This window comes from Aedes albopictus, chromosome 1, assembly GCF_035046485.1.
Source record: "Aedes albopictus strain Foshan chromosome 1, AalbF5, whole genome shotgun sequence".
Taxonomy (NCBI): domain Eukaryota; kingdom Metazoa; phylum Arthropoda; class Insecta; order Diptera; family Culicidae; genus Aedes; species Aedes albopictus.
In genome coordinates, this window is record NC_085136.1 from 187,188,043 (window position 1) to 187,199,678 (window position 11,636).

Genomic DNA, 11,636 nt, shown 5'->3' on the forward strand with positions numbered 1-11,636 from the left:
TGAGGGCATCAATTTAGAAAAGTTACAGCGAGTTGAACATTTTTTGAAATGTGAAAATTTTACCTGTCCCAGTTATTTTGAGTATCCCCTGTACATTCAGGGTCGGATGTATGGGGGGGCGGGCCCCGGGCCCCACATTTTAGAGGCCCCCACAAAGACCTTTTTTTGGTTATTACACACCAACTTTTTGTTTCATATTGCTCAAATACTGTTTGAAAACAATGAAGTTTGTTTTATGTCCATCGCCAAGGGGCCTCCGCATCCGCTCGGGCCCGGGCCCCCACAATCCTTAATGCTACATTAACGGTTTATTCCAAATATTTCGTTTTACCAAATCAAATTTCATAGTTTTAAGTTTTGTACTGAACTTGCATGCAAGTTTTTGAGGTTGACTTGTATGACAAATATTGTAACTACCATTAAGGACAGACTTGTTAGAATCCCAAAATGGCCACCACAATGGCTGACATTGACACCTACTCACGATTTCGAGGGCACAAATCTCTTCGTAAACAAAACCAGCGCACCTGATCTTCTTATTGTGAGCTTATTACAAGTGAGCAAGAACCAAGGCAAGAACAGATTAATAATATACACTATTGTGTGAAGCTTCTAGCTTCTTGAAATTTGTGCGTTTGAAGTTCTGATGCACTATTGAAACGGGATTTTAAGACGTTTGTCCTCAAACAGAGATGTCCATATCCTCAGAGTAGGAAAGAGAAATAGAAAATACACCACTCACGCTGTGCATCTCAATAGGAGCCCGTCTCTTATATGTGGATTCACCACTGCGATTCGAATGCACGCAAGCTTGGTGGGTAGAAATAAATCTCTCAGCTCCCTGAGCACCAGACCACACAGCAGTGCGATGAGAGCGCTTTAAAATTCTCTCCGGTGAAAGTGTAAAAAATCACCCGGGCGAGCGCTCCAGTGAGGTTTTTGCGCCAGAGTGCGCGCTGCGGTGAAACACCGGAGAGTTCTCGCCCCGGTGACACCATGGTAATGATTCAGTGACGGCTGGGTGAAAACACGGGAGAGCGCGCGAGAGAAATGCCCGCGAAAGAGTGAGCCACACTCGATCCAAGGCGAACGAGCAAGAGCACCAGGGAATGAAATTATCAGCAAACTGAGACGATAAACGGCGTTTTTCGAGCAACCGATTTTTTCTGTTTTTACGTTTCCTGTGAGAAATGTTTATCGGTCGTTGCTGTTTGTCCCCGATCAAAGATAGCCGAAAACTGGAAATCGCTCTTTTCATTTTTGCTATCCAACTTTATCGCCTGCAAAGTTATCGCGATAATTATCAGAAGGCAAATAACAAAAATTTGCCGCTAACGGGATTCGAACCTAGACCCTCCACAAAAAATGTGTATGAGCGCGCACCATAACCACTCGACCACACAAGCTGCTCGAGAGAGGACAGAAATTTTATACATAAAAGCTACAGCCGGTGACGACGGGACTACGGAAAGGCGAACAAAGAGCAGAAAGCAAACCAGTCAACTTTTCATGATGATAATCGATTTTCGGTGCTGCGGAACGAGCGAAAATACATTCTCGGGAGAAACCCAAGTCTGAATTTATCGCACGTCTTTTTTCGCCGATAATGCGGGTGTTCGAAGTGGCGTCGAAAGTCAGCAGAAAAACTCTGCTTCTTTTCTGTTCGATACCGTCGCGCTATCGTCGTCGTTCCCCGTAGTAGTTCAGTGTGTTCAAGGTGGCGCCGAAAGTCAGCAGAAAAATGCCGCTTCTTTTCGGTTCGATACCGTCGCGCTATCGTCGTCGTTCCCCGTAGTAGTTCAGTGTGTTCGAGGTGGCGCCGAAAGTCAGCAGAAAAATGCCGCTTCTTTTCGGTTCGATACCGTCGCGCTATCGTCGTCGTTCCCCGTAGTAGTTCAGTGTGTTCGAGGTGGCGTCGAAAGTCAGCAGAAAAACTCTGCTTCTTTTCTGTTCGATACCGTCGCGCTATCGTCGTCGTTCCCCGTAGTAGTTCAGTGTGTTCGAGGTGGCGCCGAAAGTCAGCAGAAAAATGTCGCGCTGTCGTCTTTGGTTTGTGTCATGTGCGTCGTCGTTCTCCGAGCCCGAGGTAGAGTCAACATTGAGTTCGGGTCGCGCGTGGTCGTTGGGATAGTTGGGGGAAAGTTTGTTTATTTATTTTTTGTTTTGTGTTTCGGTATTGAGTTCGTGTCGCGCGTTATCAAGGGCACTTTAACATAGTAGCTAGAAAACGGAAGATCCAGCGAGTGGCTTGAACGAGTGAACATGCGCGATAGCCTGAGGGGCTTTCTCGTGTGCTGCAGGGGATAATCCGGTGAGTTTGTTCCTTGTTGTTTGTTGTTTCTCTCTATATTGCCTCTATTTTCATTAACTTCTTGATTCATAATAGGTGGTAGCTTGTGTCTAATTTTAATGTATGTGTGTATGTATCTGTTCAATATTCTTTCATCGAGTTTGTATAGTTCGTCAATTTCCAAAATTGCATCTTGCAAATTATCACTTCCTCTACCTAGTTCTGTTTGTATATATATTTTAATTATTTATTTATTAAAGTTTGTATATATTACTTATATAAATCTTTCAAGAATTTACGCAGCGAGCACTGTAAAGTTCGTCACTTCAAGTGTCGGCCAAAATTCTCGCTAAACACATTTTTTCAATGAAATTTCCCTATATTATTGTACAGTCCGGCACATCAAGGTGCTGACTTCAGTTTTTTGTATTACAATATGTTTCAGTATTTCTTCCCTTGAATTGTGCGGTCCGCCACTGATGGTGTCGGCACAAAGTTTTGTCTCAATGTATCGAGTCCATGGTATCAGAGGCAAATATCACTGCGTACTGGTTCACCAGTTCTCTAAATTGCGAGGTGACGCAAGATCTCTTTCGTTTCATAAGACATTCTCTAGATTCCTACTCAGAATTTTCAAGGACTCACCATTCTTCCTAACTGTGAGGTGACACAACTCTGTGTATATGTGTTTTGTGTATGCTCACGGTTACATGCATTACATCGCTTACCAAAGCGAATCCTGATTTATGTAACTATTGATCCCGCCAACTAACAAAAACTCCTTCCCGTGACAACTGTGGAGGGTCCAGTAGTACATACAACCTCTAGTAGCAACGGTTGTCAAACTAACATTCCTTCCCTTCCCCGGTAGACCGTAAGGACGTGGCCGGCGCCGTTATTGACCCAAAAAAGTTTGAGCTTCCGGAACGTGTACATTGAGGAAGGTGCGCTAATCCCAAGCCCCATCTATTGGTTCTCTGTGCAATTCCGCTAGCTCTGGTCAATCACGGAGTAGCAACTACGAAGTGTACGGTCACCAATGCTCATGCTCATGCTCATGCGTCTTTTTTCGCCGATAATGCGTGTGGGAGAGTTTTTTACTATCGCGATCGTGATCGATAATTTCATTCCCTGCCCATAACCCAAAACAAGAGAAACTGGCTTCTTGGTATGGTGAAAAATGTTCCTATCCCCAGTGTGGTCGATAAACTGACGCCACAGTGAATCGCTACGGTGAAATGCCATCTCTGTCCTCAAATGCTTAAAATTATCAAATTTAATTGGGTAAAACGAAATATTTGGCATAAATCGTTAATTTAGAAAATAATTTCCATGCATAATGGCTTGCAGTCACACATTTGCCCTATAAATAGAGGTATAGCTCAAAATCGTGACGTGCTGGAGCAAATCTGAGCCCAGATTCGGATTCAGGTACCCAAAATCTGTCAGAGACACACAGTGCCGGATTTAGGGGGGGCCAGGGGGGCCAGGGCCCCGGGCCCCCACATTTTAGGGGCCCCCACAAAATTCCACTTTACGAAAAAAAAAACAAGAACTTCGAATACTGTCTATTGGCAAGATGTGTGTGATATGTTGTGATTTTTTTTGTAAGAATATGTGTCGTCCATCTATTTATGAAATTTTAAATTTTGCCTCCAAAATTTATTAATATTACATTTTTGTTGTGCATTTGCTTTAACTCTTCAGGAATCGCGCAGTTGTATTTTGTACAACAAGTTGTAAGAAGCTCACTCGTTGTATTCACCATAAGCGTGGTGCTGACGGTATAGCGGCCGACCACGCGATTAATGGAAGATTAAGAAAAACCACCGGATATCCGGAAAAAATATTAGACTAAATTCAAGAGGAACTCCAAATCTCTATAAATTACAGAGTTATAAAGTTCCTACTAAATATGTTTGTTTTCTTTCTGTCTACAGTTTTTGAAAACATTTTAAAGAATTTTCTACAAAATTCTTGAAAAAATCAAAGTATTTTCTTTCCGAAATTTACAAGTTGTTTTGGAACTCCTGAGTTTGATTTTAGTTAGATAGCTTACGACTTACTGAAATCGGAGAACAACAAATCAGTTGAATATTTTTTTAGAGGAAATCTAGCAAGAATTTAAAACAGATTGTTGTGAAGAGTTTCAGTTCGAATTTTTTGAGTAGAGAGATTTGCTCACTGAAATGAGGATGAATCCATGGCGAACTTCTGGCGAAATGGATTGTAAAATATTCAGTAGAAATTTGTAGAGAAATTGACTGTAAACTTTTCCGCTAAATATATTCATGAAAGTCAATAGAAAATTATTTTGCAAACTGAGTCAAAAATTCCATTAGGAACTTATCATAAATTTCCTCCAAATTTTTTTTAGAATGTTTATTAGAATATTCTCTTACTCTGGTATTCTTTTAGAAGGTTGCCGAAACCTTCCTTAACAGTAGCGGTAGAACAAGTTTCTGTTAAGTGTTCTTTCTTTACCAGCAACTTTTCCAGAGATTGCATCAGAGCCAATATAAATTATTTTTGAATTTCGCAGAAACGACACCACCGATTGCGCTACAAATTTTACTTGAAATTGCTTGAAAATTTCAGCTTTAAATTCTTCTTGAAGTTTTTCTATGAACTCTGGCTTGAGTTTTGACTAAATCTGAGATCCAATGCGGCGAATACACTCTTGAAAACAGTTATTTATTTTATATAATTTCACGCTTGAATTTCAAGTCTGTTATAAATAATTCAGTGGATATTGATATTTTTCAAAGTTCTGCTTATTGTTCTAGATTCATGATTCTTCCACAACTACATTAATACCTTCATTACCATAATTGTAAGAGAGATAAATATTTTTTTTAATTTTTTTTCATGTTATTTGGGCAAAATTTATCTTCTTCACAAAGGGCCCCCACAATGCCGCGGCCCCGGGCCCCCACATTACTAAATCCGGCCCTGGAGACACATAAGTTCTCTTTTGAATCAAAAAAAATGTTTCGCTGCGTGGTAGAATGATGTGGCTCTTGTTCTTTTTCCAGTTCGATTGGGGGTCCATTATGAGTTGCCGTTAAGGCCGGACGGGACGATGGTTGAATCATCCGCCATTGCTCTGTTGCTAGTAAGATGCAAATCTCATCTTCTACTTCATATTATTAACTAGAAATTTGATCGTTCATTTGCTCACTTGTGGTGCACAATCGACTAAAGTTTCAGCTACGTCAGTGCAGTGGTAATTGATATTTGCTTCTTCAAAATCGCGAGGCATATTGTTAGAAAGAGAGGGAAGATAGGAAAAAATACACGTCGTCCCGTGCGGCATTAACCGATATCCTTGTTTCCGGGTCCGTTTGAGCATATGCTCAGAAGAGGGTCAGGTGTCAGCCGCTCTCGGGGAGAAGAGCAACTGACGAAAAATTGCAACTCTCGGGGCTGGGATCGAACCCACGACCATCCACTTATGAAGTAAAGTTGTAGCCACTACGCCACGGGCCCGGCAAAATTTAAGTTTTATGATGTTTATCTTTAATATAATCTTCAATACTACGATCATTTTGAAGGAAATCAGCCCAAGTTGAGTTTACCTGCAAATTTCCTGCCATATCATCACTAAAATTGTATTCTTTTAGCCTTAGTATATCCATTTCGTACATTACTTGGGTTAAATACTCGAAATTCAACCTTATGAATATTTAGCTACCATAGAATGAAAAAAAATCTAACAAACGGATTTCGGAAAACGGAAATGTAATGCTAGGCTTATAAAAACAAATAGAAAAGAAGACCGTTGCAAATATTTAATTTGTTTTATGTCACCCCCCGTTCCTTATTTATTCTGAATCAAATGCTTTATTTACTCAGTACTATGTGGTCGGCGTTAAGTCAGAGAGGACCATGTGTCTTTACTTAATTTCTAGAAAAATGACTTTAAAGTTTGCAACTCTATAAGTTTTGAGTTTTTCAACAAATGTTCATGAATTTTTGCCATAAATCTTAATAACTATTCATCACAACATCGCTCTGTATTGATCGCGAAAAAACGTAAAATAAAGCTTGAAACCGAGAAATTGCTAAGTAATTGATTGTACTTAGTCCACTCTGACTGAACGGTTTTGGGAAAATCTTCAACCAACTACAGTTCACACTTATGTTTTTACATATTTGATGGAAAAATAATGCACAAGTAGGACAACAGTTAATAGGAGTAGTGTATAATGTGAGCAGGAAGTTTGCAATTTGTTATTTCTGTTATTACACTGTTGATTACCTTTTTCAATTTTTATGTTCAGTCAGAGTGGACCAAGTACAACAGTTCAATATCACATGAAGGGTAGTCAATTTATGAGCTATTTAAGGATTCTCAACTTGAACATTTAATAGCTAACAACTTTTGAATGTATTCTCATAGTCCGGTAGATTTTTGAAATAATTGTAGTTACATAGTTCATATTAATTTATTCAGAGGACTGGCATTTTTCAAAAAATCGTACAGGCAGAGTGAACCAGTGTGGTATAACTCTCGTTAATAGTAACATTAAGAAAATTGGGTGAATGTTTCAAGTAGCTTAAGTAATTCTTAATCGAATGCCCAAAAAATCTAATTTTCGTCAATTTTGTTACTTGGTCCCCTCTGACTTAACGCCGACCATGTGGTCCTTCAATACATGCATTCATTTTGAAAATATGAACCACAGATGTGAAATCAAATTATTTTTTCTAAATTTGTAGTTTGTATGAGAACTTATTGGACACGGTGTGCACAACATAATTTTGTTCACCTAAACGAACACACATCCCAGTGTGACTTTGCCTCACGGAACACAGTTTAAAAACCCCTGCCTGTATCAACCCGTAGCGAATTGAGAGGGACGCACGTACATGCCAGAAAGCGTTGTTGTGTACTCGAACTCATACGACGATTGCGCGCTGTGTGTAGTTATTTTTGCCAAAGCTTCTCCTCTCAGTGAACGGAAAGTTCAATGCAAGCTTCTGCTTCTCCACTTCGAGTTCTGACTTGCACACGGCTGGAGCGCGCTCATCTCGACTGCCGTAGTCGTCGTCGGTTGGAGGTGTCCACTGGGTTGAGCTGGTTTTGACTTCATCATTAGACTTCGTTAGACAAGACTCGTCGAGTGCATCTGGGGTTGCTTTCCTTTGTGACTGACTGCTGTGCAAATTGGTTGAACATTTCTCATACGTCGGTTCTGGTTGCAATATTTCGGAAGTGAGCATTTTTTCGGCAGGTTTTCGAATGTGAAAGTAAAAATACGGTGCAAAAAGGGCGACAGTGGAAATTGCATTCAGTGTTCCCCTTGAGCGCGAAGTGACTTCAAGGATATCGCAGATTTCATTCTAATGTGCCTTACAGTGTGTGAATAAAGAGCGATTGCTGGAGGAGTGCGCAGCTGTAACAGAATAAAGAGCATTACGTTTCCCGCAGGGCAGAGTGAATAAGCTGTGCGACGCATTTTCTCGTTACCAACAGTTGGATACATTACCTACACGATTGAGCGCAGATTTTTCAAAGTGGATTAGCCGTTTTTCGCCGTATTCAATATGCACCAGCGCAGAACGTTCGAGGTAGGTGGTGAAAATGGAACAATTTTCCATCGGCGTGCGAAAGCATGCGGTCCGTCAGTTCAGTGTTGTAAATAAGGTGGTAACATGTTTGGAAAATAAAAAGGCATTTTACGCTAGCTAACACAGTCAAACGGTGGAAATACAGAAGCATTGTTTCTGGGGAAAAAAGTTACTACAGCTGAGTTTTTCCTTAGCAAATACAAGCATGGTTCACTAGTAGCGTGAAACTTTACTGCAAAATTAAATAAACTATATATCAAGTTTAACTACAATTTGTTTTTTTTTTTAATTTCAATGAATTTTTGAAGATTGCATAAAATAACGCAAATCTGACACCGAGAGCCTTCTTATATAAATTAATGATTCATCAAGTCAAAAATGTCCATGTAGTACTAGAAATCTTCGATGTCTTTGGATACATTATTGGGGAAGTTACCTATAGATTCTTATAACCTTGAATGTCCTGAAATTGATTTGGATAAATTTATTACAAACGTTTTTTATTAATTTTAAGAAGTCAAAGAACACTAAGTTGGATAGAGACAGGCCATGTTCTAGTACGAGCGTAGGGCCTGAAAAAATATAGTGTTCATTGGTGATATTTGTGGTTAAGCGTTTCTGGAGAAATCTCTAAAAAACTTTTCCGGTAAATCGAGAGGGATTTAGATTAAAACAAAACCCTAACAAAATTGTATATCAATGCTGATTACAATTTGCTGAGTAGCTCCAAAAATTTCTGAAGATTTAACCGGTGTAAATCATGAGGTCCTGTCCATAAACTACGTAGACTCTTAGGGGGGAAGGAAGGAATATGGCCAAAGTCAACGCTACACACAAATTTCGAAAAATTTGCATGGACAAATATCTCCGGGTCTGAGAAGGCCAAAAATGAGTCTACGTAGTTTATGGACAGCGCCTGATATAAATTTTGCATGTGAAATCTTTGAAAAAAAAAACTGATGGTATGGCTGCAGTACTTTCTTGCTTGAAAAAAATCCTATTAGTTGTTTTCATACTTTTTTGGGCAATTTCTGAACGTCTTCTGTTATTTTAGTAGTTCACTTTTCAAAAGCTTTCAGAAAATTCTCAAAAATAATATTTTCATTAAATACTGGCAAAGTTACTATGTTTTGTTTCAATCCTTAAACTTCAGAATAGTAACTTGCAGATTCAATGTCTAGAAGTACTTTTAAAGAATGTTTCATGCTTGAGCATGAGTTTGATTAAACACCTGTATGTGCTATACTACTCCAATATTGCCAGACTAGCTACAGTCACACAAGGATCCAATGAAAGAACTTTTGTGTGAGTGTTGATGATCTTCTATTTTTTTAAGTGCGAATGGTACCTGTTGTGAGAAGTTTGAAGGGCACACTCGGTTTCCCAACAGTGCCTTCAGCACACACAATCTTCCAATTTTAAAACGGATGCTGTGGTCAAACACAACTATAATGTACTTCCCTCTGTTCGGTCATACATACCAGCGGGGATCACAAATATGTTGAATTTCAAATAGGAGAGATCTTGTCATGCCAACAGCTGACGTTAATGGATAGAGAAAAACTGATTCGGCCCTGCTTCCGATATCCTGAGACAACTATTTCCTCGAACAGCCGATGGTTTGGCAGGCCGGATTTTTTCAAGACAACCGGAGGAGAACAAACATGGTAAAGAAACTTACATGCAACCAACAGAAGAAGAGCTCAATTCCTGTGATGTACAATACTCACTGTCAGGGTCTAAACTTGCTGTCACAAAATTTAGTCGGTGGGAGAGACTTCTTAGATCTGCGATATACGTTCTCAGAGTCATAGGAAGACATTTGTCGCTGTTTCTAATAGAATAGAACATTGTTGAGGTGATCGAAAAGTGGAAGCAGCACTTCGACGAGCACCTGAATGGCGAAGAGAATGTAGGTACGGAGGACCTAGGCAGCGGAGGAAATGACTATGTTGATGCAGCAGAGTACGGGAACGAACCAACTCCCACGCTGAGGGAAGTTAAGGATGCCATCCACCAGCTCAAAAACAACAAAGCGGCTGGTAAGGACGGTATCGCAGCAGAACTCATCAAGATGGGCCCGGAAAAATTGGCCACCTGTCTGCACCAATTAGTAGTCAAGATCTGGGAAACTGAACAGATACCGGAGGAGTGGAAGGAAGGGATAATCTGTCCCATCCACAAGAAAGGCGACAAGGTAATGTGTGAAAACTTTCGAGCGTTCACCATTTTGAATACCGCCTACAAAGTGCTATGCCAGATCATCTTCCGTCGTCTTTCACCTAAAGTAAATGAGTTCGTGGGAAGTTACCAAGCCGGTTTCATCGACGGCAGGTCGACAACGGAACAGATCTTCACCGTACTGCAAATCCTCCAGAAATGCCGTGAATACCAGGTCCCAACGCACCACCTGTTCATCGACTTCAAAGCGGCATGCGACAGTATCGACCGCACAGAGCTATGGAAAATCATGGACGAGAACAGCTTTCCCAGGAAGCTTACCAGACTGATAAGAGCAACGATGGACGGTGCGGTGTGCAGAACAGCGTAAGGATTTCGGGTGAACTATCCAGTTCATTCTAATCTCGACGGGGACTACGACAAGGTGATGGACTTTCCTGCCTACTATTCAACATCGCCCTGGAAGGTGTTATGCGACGAGCCGGGCTCAACAGCCGGGGCACGATCTTCACGAAATCCGGCCAATTTGTCTGTTTTGCGGATGACATGGATATTATTGCTAGAACATTTGGAACGGTGGCAGAACTGTACACCCGCCTGAAACGTGAAGCAGCAAAGGTCGGACTGGTGATGAATGTGGCTAAGACAAAGTACATGCTGGTAGGTGGGACTGAGCGAGACATAGATAGACGGGGATACTTTCGAGGTGGTAGAAGAATTCGTCTACCTCGGTTCCTTGCTAACGGCTGACAATAACGTGAGCCGTGAAATACGAAGGCGCATCATCAGTGGAAGTCGTGCCTACTATGGGCTCCAGAAGAAACTGCGGTCAAAAAAGATTCACCTCTGCACCAAATGTACCATGTACAAGTCGTTAATAAGACCGGTGGTTCTCTACGGACACGAGACATGGACGATGCTCGAGGAGGACCTGCAAGCACTCGGAGTTTTCGAGCGACGGGTGCTAAGGACGATCTTCGGCGGCGTACAGGAGAACGGTGTGTGGCGGAGAAGGATGAACCACGAGCTCGCTGCACTTTACGGCGAACCCAGCATCCAGAAAGTGGCCAAAACCGGAAGGATACGATGGGCAGAGCATGTTGCAAGAATGCCGGACAACAACCCTGCAAAGCTGGTGTTTGCTAACCATCCGGTTGGTACAAGAAGGCGTGGAGCGCGGAGAGCACGATGGGCGGACCAGGTGGAGCGTGATCTGGCGAGTGTTGGGCGTGACCAACGTTGGAGAGCTGCAGCTGCAAATCGAGTATTATGGCGGCAAATTGTTGATTCAGTTTTATCATGAATTTGATGTTAACTAATTAAATGAAATGAACATTGCATCAGAAAGAGCTGGCAACCACAAGGAAAGTGCTTCGGTTCAGAAGTAGCTTTACTCCAAAGGGTGTGCTGGAAACCGTCACAAATCGCTTCCAAAGTCCAGTGCTCTATACAAGATAAGACTTTTTGTTAGAGCAACTAACGTTAACAAAGTAAAACAAGTCCACGAAATATTGAAATTAAGATTTCTGATTTCTAAGATTGCTAAATAATGTAGTTGTTGCCAAACTATTCCTCCCAACCTTGGGCTCCA

At 41.2% G+C, this 11,636-nt stretch overlaps 1 protein-coding gene across 7 annotated transcripts in view; it reads left to right on the forward strand.

Annotated features, from left to right (window-relative positions):
- Nucleotides 1–11,636, forward strand: part of LOC109423119 (ATP-binding cassette sub-family D member 1) — a 94,817-nt gene that overhangs the window by 10,543 nt on the left and 72,638 nt on the right. For 2 of the 7 annotated variants that reach the window (XM_029852156.2, XM_029852155.2), the window contains exon 2: nt 7,653–7,864. The exons of 4 other annotated variants lie outside the window; for them this stretch is intronic. The gene's annotated coding sequence lies outside the window, so the exon portion shown is untranslated. Of the gene's footprint in view, nt 1–7,070; nt 7,865–11,636 lie in introns of those variants that run through there. One more of the 7 variants, XM_029852151.2, reaches the window with a different exon arrangement.